This window comes from Palaemon carinicauda, chromosome 34 (genome assembly GCF_036898095.1).
Source record: "Palaemon carinicauda isolate YSFRI2023 chromosome 34, ASM3689809v2, whole genome shotgun sequence".
Classification (NCBI taxonomy): Eukaryota; Metazoa; Arthropoda; class Malacostraca; order Decapoda; family Palaemonidae; genus Palaemon; species Palaemon carinicauda.
The window spans coordinates 47,270,922-47,273,421 of record NC_090758.1 but is presented as its reverse complement, the minus strand read 5'-3'; the positions used below and the strand labels follow the sequence as shown (position 1 = coordinate 47,273,421).

General features: G+C 27.0%; 1 pseudogene; it reads left to right on the top strand.

Moving 5' to 3' along the window:
* The window catches only part of LOC137626886 (neuroligin-4, Y-linked-like), a 52,365-nt pseudogene that overhangs the window by 27,671 nt on the left and 22,194 nt on the right, over positions 1 to 2,500 (top strand).

Sequence of the window (2,500 nt, the reverse complement as noted above, 5' to 3'; positions counted from 1 at the left end):
GCGATCACTTGAACGATGTATGCAAGGCATGCTTCACTGATAGCAAGATGCCATCAATTACATCGATTAAGAGATCGAAGACTAGTACTATCTTAAAGAAAGTTCTGTATCCTCATTCAAATACAGAGGTTGAGAGAATTTTTAGCTAGATGAATCTTGTGAAAAATAAGATAAAAAATAGAATGCAAACGAAAATGATGAATGCTCTTCTTGGGATCCGTTCGGGGCTAAAAAGACCAGCAAAAACCTGCTTTAATCATGAAGTACCACCAGATCTTTTGATTATGATTGGAACAAAACAGACATACATCACTTCCACTGAAGGAACATCACATGCAAGTTCACGAAGAGGGTGAGGGGTAATAATAAAGGTAAACATCGAATTTATCTGTCTGTACATAAAGTATTGAGTTCCATATAAAATTTTCTCTCATCTTTTTTAACATGAGAAGGCAATATTCATGTGTATTATATGTGTGTGCTTTTATAGATAGATATAGGTGTAGATACAGCTGTGTGAACTATATATAATTTTACACACACACACACACACACAAACACACACATACACAAACAACACACACACACACACACACACACACACACACACACACTAGGTACACAGAGCTTAGCGTTGATTTTTTTTTAAGCTCTTGTATAATATCCTGTAAATCTAGCGGGTCAAAGCCCAAATCTAGCGGTTTTTAGGGTTCTGGCTAGCGGGAACTGAAAATTTTTGATGGCAACACTGCGAACCTGTGTCAGTCAGTGTTGCGTTGGCAGTGAACGTGGCATGTTGTTGATCTCGTCCGCTCTTGAACTCGGTGCCACTGAGACGTTGGATTTCAAGAATTAAAGTGAAATAGTTTTTGATAGATTGTTTTGCTGTTTATACTTTTGCTATTAATTTTGAAGCGTTTGATGGAACTCATATGAATTTGATTATGACGAAATACTTGGAAAAATGGAAATTATATCCCATTTAATTGAAATGGAATATATTTGGTAATGATTTGGAAAAAATAATAATTTTATATTATTCTAATTCTTATTATCTACATATAAAGTTAATAGCCATTACTAAATTATATGTGGATTTTCTATCTTAATAAAACATTTGAAATATATTCTGTAACGAATAAGAAAAATATATTTGTTTGAATAAAGGTATTTTTGCAGAAACTTTCAAATTATAGAAGAATTCACAAAACATATGAGGAATTTTAACCATAGAGAAGAAAGTATTGTGGAGTATTGATGATTTTAGTAAATTTATCATTTACATGAAATTAGTTATATGAGACTGACGAGAATAAAAGTTGGAAATAATTGATGTTCATTCTTTGGGAAAGTAAGACATTCATATATATATATATATATATATATATATATATATATATATATATATATATATATATATATATATTTTTATGAATATATACATACATATATATATACACACATACACACACACACACACACACACACACACACATATATATATATATATATATATATATATTATATATATATATATATATATATATATATATATATATATATATATATATATAGAGATAACTATGTATATATATATATATATAAATATATATTTATATATATATATATATATATATATATATATATAATATACATATATATATATATATATATATATATATATATATATATTATATATATTTAAATATATATATATACATATATATATATATATATATATATATATATATATATAAATATATATATATATATATATATATATATATATATATATATATATATATATATATATACACTTATTTATTTATCTAATTTCATTTAAGTGAGTTAAAAAATAAATACTCACATATAAAAGTATGTCAACTTTTCCTTATCTAAATTTTCACTAGTTTTTACTACACGAAGTTTTCGATAGAGATTAGATTGATAATCTATTGCCATTATTCGACAGAACTAAGTTTGTAAAAGCAGAACGACTCCCATTCATAACAAGAGAAGAGATTGTGTGAGACCGAATTTATCTCTGTGTGATTTATAAGTGGTTTTTTACTAATGCAGATGAATTAGAAAAAAAAAATAATTTCCTTCCATGATTTTGATAAATTTTTTAGAAAAATACATTTTTCTCAAATATTATTTGATATCATCAAATTACTAAGGATTATAATACCTTAAAGAGACAAAATATCTTGGAACTCAATATTGCAAACTTTTAATAAAAAGGAAAACTTCACTAAAATATTTGATATCATAAAGTTACCAAAGGTTATAACACCTAGAAGCGAGTAAGAATTTCTCAGAAAACTGTTATGATGGGAAAACTTCCAAAACATTTATGAATATTAGAGTCTTTCGTGTTAGAACCACGTGAACAATGAAACTCGGCAACGTTGCTCCAGGTAAACAAATCAACGTTTTTTCATTGACCGTCCTGATAAACTTCTCCATTCTCTGTGACCTGACCTCTTGCCAAGGCCCC